The 23,357-nt window shown below is 42.0% G+C and overlaps 1 protein-coding gene and 1 long non-coding RNA gene across 13 annotated transcripts in view; one reads left to right on the plus strand and one right to left on the minus strand.

Annotated features, from left to right (window-relative positions):
- Positions 1-328: 328 nt before the first annotated feature.
- P2RY2 (purinergic receptor P2Y2) overlaps positions 329-23,357 on the plus strand; it is a 60,237-nt gene continuing 37,208 nt past the window's right edge. For 2 of the 12 annotated variants that reach the window (XM_074216807.1, XM_074216814.1), the window contains exon 1: positions 405-484. The gene's annotated coding sequence lies outside the window, so the exon portion shown is untranslated. Of the gene's footprint in view, positions 499-13,747; positions 14,811-21,171; positions 22,881-23,357 lie in introns of those variants that run through there. The other 10 variants (XM_074216812.1, XM_074216811.1, XM_074216819.1 and 7 more) reach the window with 9 other exon arrangements.
- Positions 3,541-22,725, minus strand: LOC141508315 (uncharacterized). The gene is made up of 2 exons (XR_012474387.1): positions 22,524-22,725; positions 3,541-4,106 (listed from the first exon to the last, which is right to left on the minus strand). It is a non-coding gene; the product is annotated as an uncharacterized LOC141508315 (long non-coding RNA).

A 23,357-nucleotide genomic window follows, 5' to 3' on the forward strand; every position in this document is an offset into this window, starting at 1 on the left:
CAGTTCATGTGCTTGTCATGGCTTCACCTCCCTGATGTCACAGGACCTGAGAATGAAGGACAAACCAACAGCAAGATGAAATAAAACGAAATGAAATCGGTGGGGGAAGGCTGGAGGAGAGGTGAGTGAAGAGTGGGGGAGAAGGGAAAGGGGAGGCTGTTGGAGAAGACATCTGGTCCGGGGAGAGGCTGAGGTTAGGGGAGCCTTTCTTCTTGTACTTGGGTCCCTCCCTTCCTCCTGGGGTGGGACAGAGGAAGAGCAGGGACCTAGAGGACCGATGGACAGAGGGGGCGCCCTGAGCTGAGGGATCCTGGGGCGGGCTGGGCCAGGTCGGGGGCGGGGTTGGGGCTGAGACCAGAGCGCGGGACTCGGGACAGAAGCTGCCTGCGAGGAGGAAGCCTCCGGGGCCGCCGCCGGGCCGCCGCCGGGCCGCGGAGAGAGGAGCCACGGAGAGGAACCGTGGGCAGTGCTGCTGCCGGCCAAGGTGGGGATCCTGGAGTAAGTGACCGGGCTCCGGGGATGAAAGAGGGAGGCGCTGGATGTGTGTATGAGAGTGTGTGTGTGTGTGTGTGTGTGTGTGTGTGTGTGTGTGTGTGTGGTGTATGTGAGAGTATGTGAGTGAATGAGTGTGTGTGTGTGGTGTGTGTGTGTGAGAGTATGTGAGTGAATGAGTGTGTGTGTGTGTATGTGAGAGTATGTGAGTGAATGAGTGTGTGTGTGTGTGTGTCCGCGTCCACGCGTGTGCGTAGCTGAGTGTGTGGGTGCGGGTGCCTGCGTGCGTGTGTGAGTGTGTGCGCGCCGGTCCAACTTTGATGGTGTGCGGCTGTGAGTGCGTTTGTGAAAGGCGATCACCGGTGCAATCGCGATTCTGCCTTCACCAGCGTGCCCGGTGGGGTTGTGTCTCCTCGTGAGGGCGGCTTGTTGTGTCTGTGCGACTTCTACAAGTGCGCCGGCAGGTTTCCCTGTATGTGAATGGGTGCGTGTGGGAGATGGTGACTTTGTGCGTGTCTCTGTGACTGTGGCCCACGCGTGTCGTAGGAGCGTGTCAAGTGCGGCCACGTGAGTTTGTCCAACTGCTTACATAGTTGTGTCACTGTGCCATGATCGCTTTGAGTCCGTCTTCCCTTCCTCCCCCAAGAACCAAACCAGTCTGTAACGAATGCGCCAATTGTGGGTGTGTTTGGGTTCTGCTGTCCTGGTCCGCCTGGGTCTGGCCTGTTGAGGACTGAGATAAGGGAGGGAAGGAAGGGGTACGCTGGCGCTCCTGAGATGGACTGGGGGCAGGTGGATTGAGGGCATGGGTCCTGAGGACTGCTCCTGCTACCGACCTCCTCTTCCCCTGTGTCTCACGCCGGTCCCTGGATCTTTGGTCAGGGCTGTTTTGTGGGGCCAGCAGAGGGGTCTATTGGGACTTCCTTACCCCTAGCCTTTGCCCTTCCAGCCCCTCCCCCAAACCAGCTTAATTCGTTGCCCCCACTCCCTCCTTTCCTGTCTCTCCCTTCTCCCAGCTTTAGTTTATGCCACTCATGTTACTCACATGTGCTTACATGTTCCCTCAGGACATAACACACATGTTAGTCCCCACCAGGGAAAGGACTCCAATTCTCCTGAGTCTGGGGTCTGGGTTCCAGTCTGTTTTGATAATGATGGGCCATGTGATCTTAGCAAGTCCCTTACCTTCTGTGGGGCCCTCACTTTCCTCCTCCCAAAGTTGTGAGAAAGAATAATGTTTTATATGCCTGATGGCACCACAGCAGGTGTCTGCATAAATATTTGAGGAACTAGTTAGAGATATGCAAACTCCATCAGGGACCCAAAGGATTATATGATCATAAGCTTTAGGCTTGCAGGGGATGCTAGAATTTATCTAGTGACACAGAGAGAGAAACTGAGACCCAGGGAGGAGGAGGGGACTAACCAGCAACACAACAATTAGACCAGGGCTTCTCTTGCCACTCTATCACATTGCTTCTCTAAGTATTCTGTCTCATTCCCAGGCTGTTTTGGTACCACTAGTGGGGGGAGACTCAGAAATGCTGAGAATCCACTGACCCTCTAGGAATTCCCCTATTTCAGTTCCCTGAAAGTCAATACTAGAGCTTGCAAACAGGTGGTGCAAACCAGGTTCCATATTTGAGGAATTATCTGTGGTTTTCATTTATTTGTTATCCTTGTTTGGGCATTATCAATTTTGGTATTACCAATTTCTAAAAATTTCTGTTATTTTTGGATTATCTGCTTTTAGTATCTTCCCCTTATCAATTATTTGCTGTTTTGAATTATTCGTTATATTAAATTATTGTTTTGTTTCTTTTTTCTTGGTATCTTTTATTATCTAGCACAATATCTGCTCTATAATGGGAGTTTAATGTTGAATGGAATTGAATTGAATTTAGATTTCTTTTATTGTTTGCTCTTTTGAATTATCCATTATTAGAAATTATTCTTGATTTTAGATTAATGGTTTTTTCTAATTTTTTGTTTCTTTGGATTATCTGATATTTGAGATTATGCTTTTTTGCATGTTTGAGATTTAAAAAATTTTACTTTTTTAGGGATTGCTCTTTTGGGATGATCTATTTAGATATTTGGTTTAGGGGAGGGGGGTCACCTATTTTCTTTAGGTCACTGCCTTTTGTTGTCCAAGTGCTAGGAGAAGCTCTATGGCAGGAGGGTGCACCTCCTAGGCTCTAATATGGTTGCTTTGGAAGGGAGAAAAGGCAGGGAAGAAAAGGAGTTGTGTCTTCTAGAAGCTTGAGCTAAATCACCAGCCTCTCTTTCTCCTCCTGTAAGTACTGCCTAAAGAGGCTGGGCCCTGGGGGAAGAGTGGAGCTTGTCTAGAGTCTATGTCCTGGGAGTTAAAGTTAGGGTAGGGAATACACCATTGGGTACCGCAGAGCAGTATTCAGTTCCATTAGATATGTATCGACTGGGTGCCTCCCAAGAACCCAGCCCAAGGATGTACTGTTGGGGAGGAAGAGAACCAGCCTTGCCTTTTGGGAGCTCCCAGTCTGGTTGAAGAGATTAGAGTACTAACTGGATTAGCAAAGGCAAAATTTCCAGCACTTGAAGCTCAAAGACCTGGGTTCAAACCCTGACTCCTGTACTTAATAACCATGTGACCAAAGTAGATTTATTTAACCACTCTGAATTCAGTTTCCTCACATGCAAAATGAGTTTCTGTGAAGCTTAAATGAGATAATGTGCGTAAAGTGCTTTGCAAACAACAAGAGCTATAGGAATGTCACTTACCTCATTTCTTCTCCGCTTCTGCTTTCCTCTCTGACTCTCTTACTAGTAATATAAGGGCACTAGTAAAAGGAGGCAACTAGATGGCACTGTAGATAGAGTGCCCAGCCTGGAGTCAGATAGTCTCAGCTTCATGAGTTCATAAAACTGGGTGACTCTGGACAAGTTACTTAACTAACTCTTTGCCTCAGTTTCCTCATCTGTTACAGGAATTGAAGAAAGAAATGGCACACCACTTCAGTATCTTTGCCAAGAAAATGCCAAATAGGTTCAATAAAGACTCAGACATGATCAAAGTGACAATTTAAGAGGCTTGAAAGAGATTGGGTTCCATATTTTCTCTGAACTCTTACATTCTAAGTTATTTCTAAATTAATTTGAAGATTAATCAATGAAACACCACCCCAGTCCAGTGTTATGTGCTGAGGCTACATGGGCAAAAACGAACCAGTCCCTGCCTTCAGAGAATTTACATTCTTATGGACCATAAAACATGTTTACATACAGGGTGTTCCCAAAGTCTCGGTATTGTTTAAACTATAAAAGTTTCAAACAGCATTGAGACTTTGGGGACACTTTGTATGTATAAACACAAAATAGATGCAGTTTCTAGAGGTTTCTAGCTGATAACAGGAAGTCACGGAAAAGTGAATCTTGATCATGAGAGAGGTAGACAAGTGGGTAAGTCACTTCATCTAGATAGACTACAATTTCTTCAATCTGCACACTGAGTAGATTGGATTAAAAAGGTAGCCACCAACTCCAGAGGTAGGATCCAGTCCTGGGTCTTATATTTGGGGTTCTGGAAAGAACAGAAGGAGATCTCTGGGTTGTCTGGGGAGATCAGGAAGGGCTTCCTGGAAGAGAAAACACTAGAACAGAACAATAGACTCATAAGGTAATTAAAGAGATTCTCATCATTGGATGGATGTTGTTCTTTAATTTCAAAGAAGACCATGACATCAGGGGAGATGATATCTTTTTTTTTTTAATTTAAGGCAATGGAATTAAGAGTGACTTGCCCAAGGTCACACAGCTAGGCAATTATTAAGTGTCTGAGGTCAGATTTGAACTCTCCTGACTCCAGGGCCTGTGCTCTATCCACTGTGCCTCCTAGTGACCCCGGGGAGATGATATCTTGAGAAGCACATGAATTGGATTTGAGTGAGGGGCAGCTGTAAGTCACCAGTCTCACTTTCTCCTCCAGAGCCATGTGGGTCCAGTAGCCAGATATGAATGAGGATGACTGGAGATGGCCCTGGAGGGGAGGTAATCAGGTTAAGTGACTTGCCCAGGGTCAATGTCAAGTGTCTGAGGATGGATTTGAACTTTCATCCTCTTGATTTCAAAGTCAACACTCTATCCACTGTGCCACATAACTTCCCTTATCATTGGAGATCTTTAAGTGAAGGTCGGATAACCTCGTATCAGAAAATCCAGAGATGGGATTCCTGTCTAGGCATGAGTTAGATTACATGTCCTCTAATGGCCTCATGGCTCTGAGATTCTATGATCCTGGTATGTGGGAAATGGAGGATGAGGATGGAGAAGATGAGGAGGGAAGTTGGTGGAAGAGCTCCAAGAAGAAAGGGTCCTCTAATAGGAAAGCATGACCGGCAAGTGTGGGAGGATTGTCCAGTAGGAGGGCTGAAGTGGGGAGATCTCTGCAGACTAGAAAGGTTATACAGCAGCAGGTGCCAGGAATGGGGGGCCAAGGCTGGTGGTGCCAGAAGAGCTTTGGGGTAGGTGGCTTGGAGCCATGAGCCGGGCATGGAGCCAGCCTGGGCAAGCTGGGACAGGAAGAGCTGGTGCTTTTAAATAAGAGATCTGTTGGTGTAGTAGAAAATACTGGGCCAGGAGACCTCAATTCCAGGCCCCACACTGCTACTTCCTACTTCCTGTGTGACCTTCGGGGAAAGCAGATTTCCTCTATAAGCCTCAGTTTCCTCCTCTATAAAACCCCATCTTCTCTGGGCTGTTGCGGAGAAATCACTTTAAAAGCAATGTGGAACTGTGAGATTTTTTTTGTCCCCAGAATCTCAGGGCAAGAAGGAACCTTGGACAAGTCACTATTTTCTGGACTCTGTTTCTCTTACTATGTGTTGGACACTGGGGTAGACCCTGTGGATGCAAGAACAAAGAATGAAACAATTTCTACTCATTAGAGGCTACATTGTAATGGGGGCGACCACAAAATACATAGGAAAACTTTTTTCCCCCACAAGTACATAAGAAAATTTATGCAGAATAGTAATGACTATCAATTATATAATACATTAAGACTGGCAAAGCACTTTGCAAATTTATTTTCTTTGATCTTCATAGCAACTCTGGGAGATGGGTGCTGTTATTGTCCTCATTTAACAGAGGAGGAAACTGAGGCGGGCAGTAGTGAAATGGTGACAAAGGCCAGGGTCACAAAGCTAATATCAGAGGTCACTTTTGAATGGAGGTCTTTCTGAATCCAGGTCCAACAGTCTAGTCACTGTGCCACCTAGCTGACCCTGAGTAATTTATAGAGTGAATGATTGATTGATGATATTAATGTTTGTCCTTCATTGTTTTTCTTTGTTAGGTTTTTGCAAGGCAGTGGGGTTAAGTGACTTGCCCAAGGTCACACAGCTAGATAATTATTAAGTGTCTGAGGCTGGATTTGAACTCAGGTACTCCTGACTCCAGGGTCAGTGCTCTATCCACTGTGCCACCTAGCCACCCCTTGTCCTTCATTTTTTTTTTTGGTTTTTGCAAGGCAATGGAGTTAAGTGACTTGCCCAAGGCCACACAGCTAGGTAATAAGTGTCTGAGGCTGGATTTGTACTCAGGTCCTCCTGACTCCAGGGCCGGTGCTCTATCCACTGCACCACCTAGCCGCTCCTTGTCCTTCATTCTTAGGGAGGTGATGCAATGACATGCAAGTGAGTTTGATTTAAAGTTAGGGGGTGCTGTGCTAAGTCACAAGCCTCACTTTCTCCTCTAGAACCATCTGGGTCTAGTGACCAGATATGAATCAGAATGAATGGAGATGGCCCTAGATGAGAGGCAATCAGGGCTAAGTGACTTTGCTCAAGGTCACAAGCTAGTAAAGTGTCTGAGGTCAGATTTGAACTCAGATCCTGCTGATTCCAGGGTTGGTATTCTATCAGAAAGTAAAGACAAGATAGCTTGGGATCTATCCCCTAGAAGATGGGGGATAGGAGAAGCTTCATAAAGAAAATGGTGCCTGAGCTGCTTCTTAAAGGATGAGAGGAGGAGGAGGAGGAGGAGGAGGAGGAATAAGCATTTATATGTTGCTTACAATATGCCAGATAGGGCAGCTAAGTGATTCAGTAGATAGAGCACTGGCCTTAGAGTCAGGAGTATGGAAGTTCGAATCTCACCTCAGATACTTACTAGCTGTGTGATCCTGGGCAAGTCATTATGTCCTGGGAGTTGAAGTGAGAGTAGGAAATACACCATTGGTTACAGCAGAACAGTGTTCAGTTCTGTTAGACATGTATAGATTTGGGGGCCTCCCAAGAACCCAGCCCAGGGATGTACTGTGGGAGAGGAAGAAAACCAGCCCTGCTTGGTGGGAGCTCTCTGTCTGGTTGGAGAGATTAGAGTACTAACTGGACTAGCAAAGGCAAAGTTTCTAGCACTTGAAGCTCAAAGACCTGGGTTCAAATCCTGCCTCCTGTACTTAGTAACCATATGACCAAAGTGGATTTATTTAACCACTCTGACAATAAACATGAGATTTCACAGGGTTTCTGTGAAGCTTAAATGAGATAATGTATGTAAAGTGCTTTGCAAACAACAAGGGCTGTAGGAATGTCATTTATTATCCTCATTTTTCCTCTGCTTCTGCTTTCCTCCATCCAAGATCATCTCCAGTCATCCTTATTCATATCTGGCATTGGACCCAGATGACTCTGGAGGAGAAAGTGATGCTAGTGAACTTAGCACAGCCCCCCCCCTCAAATCCAGTTCATGTGCTTGTCATGGCATCATCTCCCTGATGTCATGGTCTTCTCTGAGAACAAAGGACAAACATCACTGTATACCAGACACTGTGTTTTTATCATCTCCATTGGCTGGTGCCTTTCTTGTCTCCATTTTACAGATGAGGAAACTGAGGCATACCGTAGTTAAGTGATTTGCCCAGGGTCACACAGCTGCAAGTGAATAATGTCCGAGGGTAGATTTGAACTCAAGTTTTGTTGATTCCAGGCCCAACACTCTTCTCAGTCACTGAGCCCCCAGATGTCAGAGGATACCACAGTGAGTTGTGCATTCAAGTGTTGACCAATATGAAGTCATGGGGATGGGAAAATAGTCTTTCTCTAACTTCTTGAATATGTTGGCTTTTCAAAAAACAGCACCTGAAGGTGCCATAGTACACAGAGTGCTGGAATCAGGAAGACCTGTCTTACAAGCCATGTGACTCTGGGCAAGTCACTTAACCTTCACTATCTGTCAAATGGGAATAATAATAGAACCTACCTCCCAGGGTTGTTGTGAAGATACAATGAGAAAATAATAGTAAAGTGCCTGGTCCAGTGTCTGAAACATTCATGTTAGTTATCATTATTATTCTCTAACAAGGCAACCATCTTGTTCTGACTGGTGGTTTTCCCTTTTATTGAGTCTAAATCTGCTTCCCCCTAAGTTCCCCACTTAGTAGCATTTATAAAGCACCTACTATATACAGAGCCCAGGGTGTCCTAGTGGGGAAGCTGCAGAGTTTAGATAAGTCTTGGATGCCTACCTTCATGGTGCTCTTCTCCTGGATGAGACACCAACCCAGATACATGGATTACACTAAATTAATGATAGGAGCATTAGAGGGAGAAAAGGGAAACGTTTGGGTCTGGAGGGAAAGATTGTCAATGAGGTGTTGGAAATCAGGGAGGGATCCCAGAAGAGTTGGCTTCTTGGTGAGGTTTAAAGGATGGAAAGAGCAAAGCAGAGGAAGAGAATGTTCTAAAATATGAGCAAAAGCCTGGAGGCTGGAGAGAAAAGAGAAAAATCCATGGGGAAAGAGAACAGTTTGGCTGAAGGATAGAGGATGTGAAAGGAAGCCCTAAGGTCTCAGTTCAGATAATTCTGTCTTATGTTTTTTAAGAACTGAACCAGTGCCAGCATTCTAGCTGGTTTACTAGCCATTCTGGCTCTGACATTCTATATTCTAAGGATCCTTTTAGGTTGAACATTCTATGTTCTATAACTTCCAAACTTTCCCCAATATGATGTGTTATCTGACCCTAAGAGAATTGGGAAGAGGCTTCTCAAGTCACATGAGTTTGATTTTAGAACATGGGGGAAGGATATTGTTCCAGTGGCCCCAGACTGGATCCTTGTATGAGAAACTTTCAATTAAACAGATAATTGGTAGGTGATGATCTGCCAATCTGGGGGGTATGGATGGGAAGATGGGATAAAGTGGTAGTGTTGTTTTTGGATTGTAATTATAATAATGTCACTATAGTGCAGTGCGGTGGAAAGAGTGATGTATTTTGAAGCTATGGGACATGAGAGTCAAGAAAACTGGATTCAAGTCCTTATTCTGCTACTTGTTACTTATGTAGTCTTATGCAGAGCCCTTTTCTCTAAGTCTCAGTTTCCTCAAATGTCCACCCCACCCCACCCTTAAATGTTGGGTTCCTATGAACCAATATCAACATATCTTTGGCTCATGGCATCCACAACCATGGATTACTCTGGGGAACTTCTGAATATAATTTATTTCTGGATCTCCATGGATATGGCTAAAATAGTTCCTTTGACAGGCAAGCCTTTAGGGTAACAAATACATTTATTGGGTATACCCTTTTTATTTCATCAAACAGATAATGTAGACAAAAGATTCAGATGAACCCATAAATAATGTAGAAGATAACAAAGTTTCCACAGTAACTAATCAACAAAAAGTACAATTCCTCTCCTCTCTGGGAGAAGGAATCTGAAAGGCCTCCAGATTTAGCACCAGTCCAAGAATTGCACCCTTTTTATAGGGAACTGAACTTGGGGTTCTAGATGGAGAGCATTCAACCTTCCAATTAATTCCTTTTACCCTAATTAATCCCTTTGAAAGTTTAAATGTGGCTGCTAACTCCTACCAAAGTCTGTCCTCCATATTGGTAGTTCTGGTTCAGTCCTGTCCAACTCTTCATGATCCTAGATGGGGGTTTTTTAGCAAAGATACTGGAGTGATGTCATTTCCTTCTCTAGCTCATTTAACAGTTGTAGCAAAACAGGGTTAAATGACTTGCCCAGGGCCTCATAGCTAGTAAGTGTCTGAGGCTGGATTTGAACTCAGGAAGATGAATCTTTCTGACCCCAGGCCCTGTTAAATTTGGGACCTAGGTGTTTTAGAACCTTCTTCCAGAGGTTCAAGCTAAACTCGTTTGACTAGGGGCATCTCCAGTCACTGAGACCTAATTAAGATAACACTTTTGTCCTTTCTACAAGGGACCTCCTTTCAGAGGATGATACTTTCAGAAGTCCCTAATTAATGCTGTGAAGTTCATTAATGCATTAGGGGAATTCTCCTGAGAGTTTCATAATTTCTTAACATATCTCCTAGCTCTTCCCCCCACCCCCTCAATCACCCAGCAAAGGGAACATATCCTATCTCCAATTTCCTAGACCAGACCCTATGATCCCGGACCAAAGGGAAGGAAGGGGGAGAAGGGTGGTGGGGAGGAATCCAGGATTGGCTAGGAAGAGGTGGGGGCTTAGAGAGAGTCAGGAGTCAAATCTTTGGTTAGTGCCTTCTTTCCAGGATGGATCAGGAAATGTGATTAAAAGCAAAAGACATAGAAGCTGGACTGTGTGGGGCTGGAAGTTACTGGAGGCTTTCTCTCTTCAGAATCTTTCACAGGGATTCTAAATAGTCACCCTGGGAATCCTCTTTAAAGATTCTAAATGTTCTGCTCAGAAATCATTGGAGGGATGGGGGTTGGGAAAAATAGGAAAGAAAGTTGACATGCTGCTCTAAAGAATCCTTCTGGAGAAATCTAATTGGCCTCTTCTGGTATCCCAGGGATATTTTCTAAATAGTGTCTCAGGTGGGAGGTGGGAAAGGTCAGAAGGGACATATGGGGAGGGGCACAGACAGTTCATTTTATTGTTAAATTTATCGAGAAAAATTGGTGTCTTAAACAATGATTAACACTCCCAGAGCTAATTTACTCATCTTCCTTCTTCTACTCTCAAAATAAGATTATAGCATAGTAACACAATAGTGAGAAAACTAAATTTAGGATCAGCTTGAGTCCCAGACTCTGTGTTCTTCTGGGTAAGTCATTTTCTCTCCTCTGGGACTTCATTTCCTCAATGAGTAAAATAATCAACCCTCCCCACATATCATTTCTTTGCTCTGAGTCTCAGTTTTTTCATATGTAAAATAGGAAAAAAATCATCCCTCTCCATCTCTTTGTAGGATAGCTGTGAGGGTCAGATGAAAGAATGGCTAAGGAAGTTCTTTTAAGTCTTGTGACTGACTGGTTTCTAAAGTGAATGAAAGTCCTTTTCCCTTTCCTCTCATCCTCTCAACCAATCTGGCAAGTTGATAAGTTTGGCAAGAGCAAGACAGTGAGAGGGGTGGGGAGACTGAGGGTTGGACACACAGGAAATGTTTGGGGATTGGGGAGATAGTCAAAAAGAGAGAGGACATTACAGGTGGAATGGCTCTTGGAGCATAGACTGTTTGTGCTTAGCCATAGAAGAGGTTTAGGACTGAGACTGCAGAATTAATTCTTAGAGATCATTTAGCCCAGAGATTTTTTTTTTATTTCATGGAACCCTTTGGCACTCTGGCACCTCATAAGGGTTACTCATCCATCTTTGGCGTCCATCTTCACCCAAATCTCACTTGTGGTTCCAACAAGCTGTAGTGGGCACAGTGGCCACACCTCAGCATTCATAATTCTTTTTTTTCTTTTTTAAAGATGATCAGGACTAAACAACTTGCTCAGGGTTACATAGTTAATCAGTGTTTGAGGCTGGGTTTGAACCCAATTCCTCCTGATTCCAGAATGTTCTATCCATTATACCCATTTAGCTGCCTCTTAATATTCATAATAGAAGAAAATATAAATTTTTGAGTTTGATGAAAATAAAAATATATTTTTCCTCTCCAAGTTCATGAACCCTTGGTCTATCAATCCCAGGTTAAGAACCCCTGACTTAGCCTAGCCCTTAGGATCCTAAAGAGGCCTAAGGTCACAGTACCAGAAAGGAACTGAGTTCCAGAGAGTTTAGAGGAGTTATCCATCTGCTGGATCTTAGGGAAAATAATTTAAAAGGAAGGAGTCCAGATCCTGCTGCTCTAGATTGTGAGTGAAGGACTCATCTCATGTTCTTGGAAAAAATATAACTATAAGGTCATAAAGACACTTTCTGAGATAGGGAAGATTTTAGAATATTGAATTTTAGAGTTGAAGGAGCCCTTAGAGATCATCTCCAGAAATTCTTCAACTTTTTTTTTTGTTTGTTTTTCATGGCTCTCATTAAAACTGTAGCATTCTTTCCAGGAAAGGAAAATGTTTTTGATTGCATAGAATGCATATCTTTTCAAGTTCAGTGAGTTCAGGTTGAGGACCTTTAATTTAATCCAAGACTTTCATTTAACAGATGAGGAAACAGAAGGTCAAGGAAGGAAAAAGACCAAAGACCACACTAACAACCCTAGGCTTCCTCCCAGTATCCTGAACTGTCTGTTAATATTTGAATAAAACATTTTGTGCAGGCAGAGATAAAGAAAAAAACTGGAGAGGAAAGGATATAAAGCTTCTGAGAACCAGATAATCTCATATCTGTTGTTTGCTTGGAGGCCAGAATTTTAGATGTTTTCTCCCTTTGAATTGATGTATCCAAGAACTATCAAAAGCTCAGACTCCCAGGTCCCCCTTCCAGGTGAGGGTGTAGAGTTCAAGAAAGTGGACTGGAGAGTTAAAGTACTTGGGTTCTAGTCCTACCTCATTTTGATCAATTTGGAGAGATTTGGTTTTATTTAGTTACTTCAGTCCTTTTGACTCTTCATGGCCCCATTTATTTTCTTGGCAGAGATACTAGAGTGGTTTGTCATTTTCTTCTCTGACTCAATTGACAGATGAAGAAATTGAGGCAAAAAAAGTGTGACCTAAGGTCACAAATAGTAAATTCTGAGGTAGAATTTGAATTCAGGAAAATTCCACCTATCTGCCCTTTAGGGAGGGGAGGAGGAGGTAGCATTTGAATGAGAGGAATGAAAGATATTTAAAGGGGAGTTGGAGATAAACCAATCTGTTGTTTGGTTGACATCTAGGAGAGTACTGTGTGAAGTGGCTGACAAGTGAGATGGAATAGATTGTAGGAGACCAGATTCAGGAATCCGAACTTTTTCCTGAAGCCTTTGGGAGCAAATAAGATAATTTATAAGTCAACAAGCACATATTAAGTGCCTACTATGTGTCAGAGCATGCTAAATACTAGATACAAAGAAAAGCGAAAAAACCCCAACCAAATCTGTTGGAGGGATATGGAAAAGGATAAAATGTTATACAAATGGAAATAATTTTGATTAATAATTAAAGGAAACATTGGACCTAGGTTCTAAGACTGGTTCTGTAACTAATATGCTCTGTGACTGGGCAAATAGCTTCATCTCTCCAAATCTAATTTGAAAAATAAAGAGAAGAAACATTTCTACAATTCCTATTATATACCAAGGATATATTATAAATATTATTTTATCTGATCTTAACAACAACCTTGTGAGGTAAATTCTGTTAACTATCCTCATTTTCACCCAATGTACTGGGACCCCCATGCTTAGAGTAACTGGGTAAAAAATGAAAAATCATAGTTCCTGCCTTCAGTGAAGTTAAAAATCTATAGGAGGGGTGAATGGGTGTTCAGGAGGACTAGCACCTCTGGGGTGAGGGCTTGCCAAACCCTTTTCAGGGTTATTCATGCATCTTTGGTGTCTACCTTCACCCAATTCTTGGAACCTGGTTGCAAGAAGCTGTAATGTGCACAGTGGCCACACCTCAGCAAATATTCTAGGTAGATGGGCTAAACCATATTGAGGATCATAAAGGGATCATGAATTAGGGAGATGTCTGTGCCAAGCATCTGAACACTTCCCCAGTGAAATGGGTAGATGAGAATAATTTAATGGAAAGGATTTATAGCTTGACCAGACATTAAAAAAGTCAAGGTCTTCTTGACTTCTGTCTTTCCATTGGACTTAGATGACTCTGGGAGAGAGTGAGGTAAATGACTTTATGCAACTCTGCCTCACTTAAATCTAATTCACACATAAGTCAAGACATCATTCTGTGATGTCATTGGTCCTCTGCCCACAAGAAAAGTACAATAGGTATATTAATACCTAGGTTAAAATATGGAATGTGGTGGGGTAATGCAGAGATCCAGAAGTAGGGCTCTAGAAGACAGAGAGATTTTCAGCTGGACAGTTCCTCAAAAGGGAGGGACTTTAAAATGTGGGTTGAGACAGTGGTGGGAGGGTGGAGTCTATTCTAAATTTGGGGAAATCATGTGATGAAAGTTTGGAATGATTGGAATGTGTGGATTAAACTGAGATAAGTCTGGACCAGGATCTATCAGTCCTTCAAAATATCACACATTTATTAAGCACTTTCATGTGCCAGGTACTTCTGATGCCAGGTACTTCCCCATAAACAAGCTGTGCTCTCTCCAAACTTATATTCTATTATGTATAGATATCTACATCTATTTGTAGTATATGTAGGTGAATATATGTAGAATAAATTGCTACAGGATAAATAGCAAATAAATACCAAGTAATTAAGGAGGAAGTATCCTTGCAATTGGGGAGGTGGGGGCTGGAAAGGTTTTTAATAGAAGAGGGTGGTTGAGATGTCTTGAGGGCAGAGAAGAATTCTCAGGCTAAATTAAGGGAAGAATGAATTTGGGGATTAAGGTCAATGTGATAGTGATGATAGTGATGTTGACCTTCAAAGAAGACCTTTACATCAGGAAGATACCATGACATGCATGTGAATTTAATTTTTTTTTTGGGGGTGGAGGGGTTACTGTGCTAAGTCATCAGTCTCACTTTATCTTCTAGAACCGTCTGGGTTCAGTGATCAAATATAAAATAGCACAACTGGAAATGGCCCTTGGTATGAGGCAATTAGGGTTAAGTGACTTGTCTAAGGTCCCACAGCTAAGTGTCTAAGGCCAGGTCTGAACTCAGATCCTCCTGACTTCAGGCCCACTGCACCATCTAGCTGCTTTTTATACCCTTATAGGCTAACATAGAGACTGAAAACTGAGCTTTGGGGAGCATCTACAATTAAGGGGCAAATTATGGATGAAGATCCAGTTAAGGAGACTGAGAAAGATTGGTCATAAAGGTGGGAGGAGACCCAGGAAAGTAGTGTCATGAAATTCTAGAGAAAGTATGCAGATCTGTCATTCTCAGTCACTGGTCATTACTCAGTCCTCATCCACTTGACTTCTATGCTGCCTTTGACACTGCTAACCATCAGATCTAGCAGTTAAGAGATTGTTGGTAACTTTGGACAGAACAACTTTGGTTGAATGATGAGGTGAGAAGTCTAATTGCAAAGGGTTGAAGAATGACTGAGGAGGAGTCAGGGAGGAATAAGGGTAGACAGATTTTTCTAAGAGTTTGGCTGAGAAAGGTCAGATAACTGCAGGACAGTATAGCTTGAGGAGAGCACAGGACTTACTGATGTTTATTATTTATTTAAATGTTTTCTAAAAATGGGGGAACTTGGGTATGTGTGCAGGCCATAGGGAAGTAATGAGTGAAATTCAAGAGATTTAAAGGGAGGGAGAATGACTGAAAATGCAATCTGTTTGGAGAAGTTAGGAGGGGCTGGAATCAAGAGAGAACTATAAGGACTGGCCTTGGCAAGGAGAAGGATCACAACCTCTTTGTCAGAGACAGTAGAGTTGGGGTGATAGTAAGGACTTTGGAGTTGAAGAGAAGAGGAGGAGTGAATGCATTTTCTCAGTAAAATAACAGTTGAGGTTATCAGTTTAGAGAGAGGGTGTGGAGAGTTGTGGGAGACTTACAGAGAGAAGAGATGATTTGGAATAGCTTCTGTGGAGAATGAGATAGAGACTCAGTTGGGGAGAAATCCAAAAAGACTGCTTTGCTTCGAGGAGGGATTGAGGTTGTATAAGATGAATTTATAGTGGATACAGTTAGCACATTTGTTGAAGCAAGGAGTAGATGAAGGACATTAAATGTTAGACTGAGGCATTTGTTTTATTGGTCTGTGGTGGGAAACTACAGGAGTTTTTCTTCAGGAGGAACACTATAGTGCAATCATTTAATCAATAAACATTTATTAAGTTCCTTGTCATTATTTGTCCTAAGTTCTTGAGGAAGACCATGACATCAGGGAGGTGATGCCATGACATGCACAGGAATTGGATTTGACTAGGAGATTGCTATGCAAAGTCTATTTTAGCCTTATTTTCTCCTTGAGAGCCATCTGGATCCAGTGGTCAAATATGGATCAAGATGATTAGAAATGACCCTGGATGTCAGGTAATCAGGTTTAAATGACTTGATAGTAAATGTTAATTTAGTAAAATGACACAGTTTGCTAAGTGTTATGTGTCTGAGGCAGGTTTTCCTGATTCCGGAGCTGGTACTCTACCCCACCTAGCCAACGCTATATTACACTCCTATATGCCACGGGAAGCTAGGTTGTCCAATAGATAGAACAATGGGCTTGGAATCAGGAAGATTCATCTTCTTGAATTCAAATCCAGCCTCAGATACTTTCTAGTTGTGTGAAGCTGGGTGAGTCATTTTACCCTGTTTGCCTCAAATCCTCATTTGTAAACTGAAATGGAAAAGGAAACGGCAAAGTCTCTCTGCCAAACCCCCCAACAGAGAGTTTGACAGGGCTGAAAAAATAACTGAATAACAAAATATGTAGGTATTGCATTTGATGATAGAGGTACAAAGACAAACAATTGAAATTTTTCCTGCTCTGAAAGAGTTCACAGTGTTTGTTACATTCTTCCCTTGAACTCACTATCCCATCCTCCAACATGATTCTTCCAATCCTTTTTGTCCCTTCTCAAGTCTCCTGTGGCTCCTATTCACCCCACTTTCTCAGCTGAGAACCTTTTCTCTTACTTTACAAAAAAAATGAAGCCATTTGCCATGAGCCATCTCTTCCTTCTTCCTCATCTAGCATTCAGGTGCCTTTTACTTCATTCACATGATGAAGCTACTTGATTTCTCACCAAGGCTTCAAGTAATCTCAATCCCATCTCCTCTAATACATCACTTCCTCTGTCATCCCCAATTTTTGACCTTCTTTCAATTTCTCCTGGTCTATTGACTTATTCTCTACTGCATAACAAACATGTTCGTGCCTCTGCCATCTGGGAAAAATACTCATTTGATCCTTCCATCCCTGCTAACTTATATTTCTTCTGACCTTTATAGTCAAATTTCTCAGAAAGAGAATGGTACCACACTTCTGTCTTCTCACTTTTAAGTCCCTTACAATTTGGCTTCTGGACCTATCATTCCACCAAAGTTGCTCTCTCCTAAATTCCAAATAATTTTTTAGATTTACAATGATGGATGGATGGCCATTTCTTAATCCTCCTTTTTTGACTTCTCTGCAGCCTGTGACTCAGCTGATCACTCTCTTCTCCTGAATACTCTCTCTTTTTCAGGACATCTGCTCTCTCCTGGTTCTCCTCCTATATATCAGATTGTTCCTACTTGGTTTCCTTTGCTGGCTCTTATCCAGATCTTGACCAGTAACTGTAGGTGTCCCTCTTTTCTTTTCCTTCTATGCCATTTTACTTGGTGATCTCATTAGTTCCCATGAATTTAATGAACATCTCTATCTTGGTGAATGCTGATGATTCTCAGATCTACTTGTCCTTCTCTGCAGATTTTCAATCTTGCATTTCCACCTTCCTTTCAGACATCTTGAACCTGATATATATTAAACATCTTTAACTTTTTATGTCTAAAATTGAACTCATTATCTCTCCTCCTAAACTCTTCCTGCTTCCTCTTAGCTTTCCTTTTATTGAAGAGAGCAACACTACCATCCCATGCCCTCAGGTTCACAATTTAGAGTCATTCTGGATTCTTCACTATTTCTCACTACCCTATATCCAAGCTATTTCCAAGGATCTATTGATTTCACCCTTTCTCTTCTCTTACTCTGCCACCCCCCCCAAAGCAGACCTTATCACTTCATGTCTTGACTGCTTTAGTTTGTCAGAGCCTGCCTCAAGTCTCTCTGTACTCCAATCCATCTTCTACTCAATCACTAAAATGATTTTCCTAAAGTACAAGTGGCTCCATATCACACACATTTCCAATGCTGTCCCTACCCCCACCCCCTTGTAAACTCCAGTGGCTCCCTTTCACCTCTCAGAATCAAATACAAAATGCTTTATTTGGCATTCAAAGTCCTTCACAACTAGTCCCCTCTTACTTTTCCAGTCTTCTTATACATTATTCCCCTTTATGTACTCTTCAAGATTCAGTGACACTGGCCTCTTGGATGGTCCTGCAACAGAATACTTCTCCACATTGCAGCTCTAGGAATTCTCTTTGACTGTCCCCATGAGGCTTTCTTTCTTCATCTCTACCTACTGACCTCTCTGGCTCCCTTTAAATCCCAACCATAATCATACCTTCTACAAGAAGCCTCCCAAACCTCCTTTAATTCGAGTACCCTTCCTCAGTAATTTTTTATTACTATTATATAGTATATAGCTTATTTCTGTATATGCTTGTTTGCATGATCTTTCCCTAATAAAATTATTAGCTCTTTGTGAACAGGATTTTTTTGTGATTTTTTTTATCTCCAATGCTTAGTGCAATGTCTGACACAGAGTAGGAACTTAAAAATGTCAATAGTTGATTGACATAGAAAGGGATTATAGGACCTAGTTTTGGAGAAGTTAATTGAGTTGCCCAAAGTAGTAAGATATAGAGCTGGAATTCAAACCAAAGCCTTCTGACTTGAAACTAAGAACTCTGGACTGAGTTTGCCACATTCATAGCCATTAAGTTACAGACCTGATTTTACATCACAAGTTACTTTTCAAAAAAATTTTAATTTTAATGAATTTTTTTAACATTTTAAAATTTTTTTTAAAACTTAGTAGTATAATATTCCCCCCCCTCCCAATTAAATGTAGAGATAGTTCTCAACATTCATTTTTGTAAGATTTTGAGTTCCAAGGGGAAGCTAGGTGGCACAATGGATAGAGCACTGGCCCTGGAGTAAGGAGTACCTGAGTTCAAATCTGGCCTCAGACATTTAATAATTACCTAGCTGTGTGGCCTTGAGCAAGCCACTTAACCCCATTGCTTTGCAAAAACTAAAAACTAAAAAAAAAACAAAAAAGAGAGAGAGAGTTCCAAATTTTTCTCCCTCTTTCATTTCCTTCTTCCCTCCCCAAGACCACAATCTGTTATAGGTTATATGTATACAACAATGTTAAACATATTTCCACATTTGTCATGCAATAAATCACTTCTTACAAATATGGCCATCTGGGATGTATCCTTCCTATTTCTACTAGTCCTCTCCAAATCTAATCAGTGGGGAAAGCTATATCCACTAATTCACAAGTCAATCAATCAATCAATATGTCTTTATTAATCATCTACTACATGTCAGGCTCAGGACAATGTGTCACAGAAAGGTCTTCAATTTAGGTTGCCTTTCTCTTAAGTTAACAAGCTTTTGATTAAACACTTACTATGTGCCAATAGGTCCTTTTCCCTTTCCTTTGATCTCATTGGGATACAGGCCCAGTAGTGGTATTGTTGAGTTTTATTGCATAGTTTTATTTAGCCCTATGAGCATAATTCCAGATTGTTCTCCAGAATGTTCTCCAGAATTGTGGGACTAGTTCACAACTCTACCAACAATACTATTTTCCCTCATCCCTTTCAGCATTTATTGTTTTCCTTCTCTGTCTTGTTAGCCAATCTGATAGGTGTGAGGCGGTACCTAAAGTTGTTTTCATTGGATTTCTCTAGTCACTGATTTAGAGTATATTTTTCATATAACTATAGATAGCTTTGATTTCTTCTTCTGAAAACTGCCTATTCATAACCAGGGAATAGTTCTTATTTTTATAAATTTGACTCAAGGGTTGGATGATCTCTAAGGTGCCTTCCAGCTCTAAGTTTAAGATCCTTCTCTTTACTAGGCCTGAATTTCCCTTTTCTGTAACATGAGGGATTTGAACTAGACAGTGTCTGAAGTTTCTCCTAGCACTGACATTTTGTGATGCTATCAGTAGTAAGGGGACACGTGGGGAACCTTGTATACATCCATCTGAGTTTTAGTGGCTAGTTCTTTCTTAGTATTCAGTCAGTTATCTAAGGTTTGCTATGGACACATAGCGCACCCAAGTGCTTTGAGCTCTGAACACCCTCTGAGGTCTGTGACCTAGAACTTCAAGTAACTTCCAGAAAATAAAGTCTTATTCTTAACAATCCATCATTCAAAATCTTCTGTGTATGCCTATCCCTTCTCCTTTGAGTTCAGCTTCGATTTTCTTCTCTGAAATATTATAAAGTTGGACTTGTTTCCACTTTGGTCCTACTAGACCTGGAATGGTCAGGGAAGACTTTCTTAAGGACATGAGATTTGAGCTAGGCCTTGAAGTTCTTTATTTCATAGACTAGGTTGGCTTCTTGAGTCTGGTGTGTAGGGTAGAAAGCTAACTTGGTGTTGTGGAAGTCAGAACCTCATTTCTTTCCATCCCCCATCACTTGCTCAAAGGCCCCTACTGGGTGGGTGGGTGGCTTTCTGCTCCCTATAGTGATACCAGCTGCTGGCTTTCTCTGCCTCATTTTTCTCCCTGAATCTCCAGATTTGTCCAGTAGAGAGTGATGGCATCTGAAACTAGGAACAGATGGAACCCCTGAGGGGAAGACTGTCCACCCACACTGAAACTCAGGACTTGGACTGGGCAGTCAATCTCCTTGCTGCAGAAGGAGAGATGCCCTAAACTCTTGAATTCTGCCTAGAAGGAAGGGATGGTAAACAAAAGCATGAGAAACAAAGTCCCACATTCTATCTGTGATACAGCAGGGGATGGTAGAAGCATCCATAGATTTGGAGTCAGAGGGTTCTCCAATTTGCTGCCTGGGAAAACCTGGGCAAGTTCTTAAAGACTTTGGACTTATGCTGACAGCCTACAAAACCTTCATACTCTTATTATGCCCATTTTACAGATGAAGAAACAGAGGCTCTATTAAACTTGTAGGAATGAGTAGGTTTGGTCCCTAGATATTGATTTGACTGACCCTTCTAGCCAGGTAATTCCAATTTATCCCAAATCCCAAATCAACATTTTGGCTTTCATAAAATTTCTTGGAGGCAACTTGATAACAATTCCTGATTTGGAATATGGAGACATGAGTTTATTACCTATGAGAATTAAAAAAAACAACAACCAACAAATCAACAATTCCTTAAATGTAGGTGCTATGTCTTATCTTTGTTTCCCCATGGTGAGTTTCATATATTGCACTTAATAGGTAATAGAGTGGATAGAGCTCTGATCCTGGAGTCAGGAAGACCTGAGTTCAAATCTAATCTAAGATACTTACCAGCCATGTGACCCTGGGCAAATTACTTAATTCTGTTTGCCTTAATTTTTTCATCTGTAGAATGAATTGTACAAGGAAACAGCAAACCACTCTGGTATCTTTTTAAAGAAAACTCCAAATAGTATCAGAGTTGGACATGACTGAACAGCAGCAGCTATGTGGGCAAGTCATTTTCTCCTCTTTGTGCCTCAGTTTCTTCCTCATGGGAAATGAAAATAAACCTAATGACAATATCAATTAGTGGGAGTCATTAGTTTTATTTTTGTTTCCCATGAGGAAGAAACTGGTGTAGTAAGGAAAGGTTAATTTTCATTTTCCATGAGGAAGAAACTGGGAGTTAATAAGGAAAGTGATTTGTAAATGTAAAAGTAAATTTGTTTTAGTACAAGAAACCTTCCTTGATTTCCTGACCTGGATTTAACAATGCCTCTGTTCAATTAGGTTTTAAATCTTGAATGGAAGACTGCACCTGTCCTCCCAAATATGAAGGAAGAGATATAGTCCCTGACCTTAGAAAGACCTTAGTCCTGGTCTCAAGGAACCCTTAGTTTGAGGGGGGAGCATGCATGTCCCCAGGTCCCAAGATAATTAGAACATAGGGCAAGATGGTCCTTGAGTAACTTTATTAAGATGTATCTCATATTCATAAGGGCTCTGGGAATTTGTTGTGGGCTTGTACATACAGAGAGAGAGAGAGAGAGCTTCTTGGGAAAGGTGGAGTTTGAATCAGGTCAGTCCTGAAGTCTGTGGTCTCCCTCTGTTATCCTCTCCCTCCCTCCTTCCATTGGTTTGACTGTTCAGCCCACAGTACCCCTGTGTTTTGAAAGAGCCTTGATAACATCTATTTCAGCTGTTGCCAAAGCCAAGGCATGACCATGGGCCAGGGCCAAGGATGGGGGATGGGATGGGATCTACTGTCCCAAAGTTGGTTCTCAGGAGCTGAACATCCCCCAGAGTGGGAATCAAAGTAGGGGGCCAGGATAATTCTGTCTAGGAAGCAGGCTTCACCCCAAGACTCAAAATGTATTGGACTTGGTAACTTGGGTGCTAAGCTTAGCTCTGTGGTCTTGGGACATTTCCTCACCTATAACATGAGGAAATGGTCCAGTGATTTTTAAAATGGGAAGATTGTACCAGATGATCTCAGAGATCCCAATAAAATAAAAATCCAGTGGTGCTGACTTCTTCTGTTTTTGCACTAACTTCAGAATATCTATGAACCCTTTCTACATGGGATGCTATTCACCTTGGTCCAAGAGGCATAGGAGAAGGTAGATTCCTAACCATTTCCTGTTCCACTTCACTGCTGTTTCTGAACCCAGTCTCCTCCCCCACCCACAATGGTACACTTGTCTATCTAGATACTCATTGCAACTACTTGACCCTATGTTTTCCTCCCCCAATGTCAACCTCCACCTCATAGCTTAGACCACAGCTCTTTTTTCTTTCTCAACATGTTCAGAATCTTGCTTATCAACTTCCTCTTTTCCCCAACCCTTGCCTTTATATTAGAGAACTTCAAAGCATACATATTGATAATACTTCAAACACCTTTGGCATCCATGGTCCAGACCTTCATGCCACATCAGCCATACCATGGGGATGGATATGCCCTTGATCTCCTCATTACCCACAAGGGTTTCCCTTCCATAGCTGATCATACCTCTTATCATCACCATCTCCTTTTCCCTCTGAAATCTGTTTTTTGCCTTCACTGTGACCTCTAGTTCCTCCTGACTCAATGTTTTCCCAGGGCATGACTTCAGCTCAGACTTCTCTTTTCTCCCTTCCCAAACTTGAGCCAGGAGTTCACCAGTTTAATGTCATACTTCAATGACCTCTCAAATCCTTTTACCCCCCCTTGACCTGTTGCCACCCATGTCATCATAATCCCCCCTCAACTATGCCTCCTCAACTCCCACTTAACAGCTTTGTGGAGGAAGTTACAAAACTGAGCTGTTAGCTGATTGTCACTACCAACTGATGTTATCTCCTCTCAGTGGGCTCTCTCAATGGTAAGGTAATCATTTTAACTCTTCCTCCTTTGAATTTTAAAATGCTTATTATTTTGTTTTTGCATCACCTTCATTTCTGAATGTATCCCTTCTCTTCCACCACCCAAGTAGACATCTTCTTGTAACAAAAATTTTGGGGGTTTTTTTGGTAACAAAAAATTTTAAAAGAAAGATAAGAAAAAATAAATAATTCAGGCAAAACTAATCAACCACTACCAACACAATATATCAACTGAATCTGATAGTATTCACAGTGTTCCATACCCCTAATCTCTCACTTCTGAAAAGAAGGGAAGGGGAGATAGATTTCTGGAACATGCTTAATTTAATTCATTTCCTAAAGCATTCATCAAAGCAGCTGTTTTAACCTTCTTTTCTCTCCCCATGTCTCCCATACCACCTGCTGGCTCATGTTCCCCCCAAACAACAACAGCAACAACACCCCCCTCCAAAAAACAATCAAGGTTGTGTTGTGATTAACT

The sequence above is a fragment of the Macrotis lagotis genome, chromosome 1 (assembly GCF_037893015.1).
Source record: "Macrotis lagotis isolate mMagLag1 chromosome 1, bilby.v1.9.chrom.fasta, whole genome shotgun sequence".
In the NCBI taxonomy this organism is placed as follows: domain Eukaryota; kingdom Metazoa; phylum Chordata; class Mammalia; order Peramelemorphia; family Peramelidae; genus Macrotis; species Macrotis lagotis.